Below are 1049 nucleotides of genomic sequence, written 5' to 3'. Positions count from 1 at the left end.
CATTTGATACTGTATCACATGATATCCTGTTATCTATGTTTGAAAAATATGAAATAGAGGATAATGAACTATCATTAATCAAGTCGTATATCGTGGACAGCGAGCAAGTTGTCACTTTAAATAATTGTAGATCAAATGCTCTACCTATTACTACAGGAGAGCCACAAGTTTGTGTATATACATGAATGATCTTTACCCTACAAGATAATAATGAATGCTCATGACACAACCCTCCTAATGAATGATGCTAATATAGATGAACTGAAAGGAAAACACTAACATTAGTCAATGCATAGTATGTAGTGGCTACAGAAAAAATGACTCAACACTAAATAAAAAAAAAAAACTTCAGCAGCACAGGTTGATTATAATTAACATTAAACTTTCAAAACACTTTAGAAGTAACACCACTGGTCAGAATGACGTCAAATTGCAATGGAATATTATCAGAGAAGGAGGAAGACGTGTGGCACACATAAAATATGCATGTAAAATCCAGTGTGAGGCAAAAATGTAGTTTAAAAAATGACATAGCATGGAGAAATATGCTATAAAGTGTCTCCATTATCACCAGAATGATTCTGGAGACCACATGTTGTGCTACTGAAGCACGTGCAAAATTTAAATCTGATTTGAGGTGTAAAATTAGTTACAAATTTTTCAATTTCACATAAATGAACTATCAAAATTTGACTGGCCTGTGAAGTACTTTTCATATGAGTGATATGAAAGAAGAAAGGAACCAGCAGAAAAATGCTTTTATCAGAACACGAAAAAGACAAATATGTTCCAGTTTAAAAGACTCTGGCTGAAAAGTGGGGTACTAGCTGCCTCATTCTAACTTCCTCAGTACCTCTACAAATTTTCCCAAATATATTGTCATGCCAACATATTCATCCTTTTTTATTCTGAGAGAGAAGGCATGGGAAAGAGAAAAGTAACAAATGTTGGAAGATAGTACACAACAATGGTTGTGGTACAGAAAGAGTGAAGGAGACAATGGCAGTATGAGAGAAAGACAGTGGCAGTGTAACATGACTGACAGTGAC

Source organism: Schistocerca cancellata, chromosome 8, assembly GCF_023864275.1.
Source record: "Schistocerca cancellata isolate TAMUIC-IGC-003103 chromosome 8, iqSchCanc2.1, whole genome shotgun sequence".
Classification (NCBI taxonomy): domain Eukaryota; kingdom Metazoa; phylum Arthropoda; class Insecta; order Orthoptera; family Acrididae; genus Schistocerca; species Schistocerca cancellata.
This window is presented reverse-complemented; position numbering follows the sequence as displayed.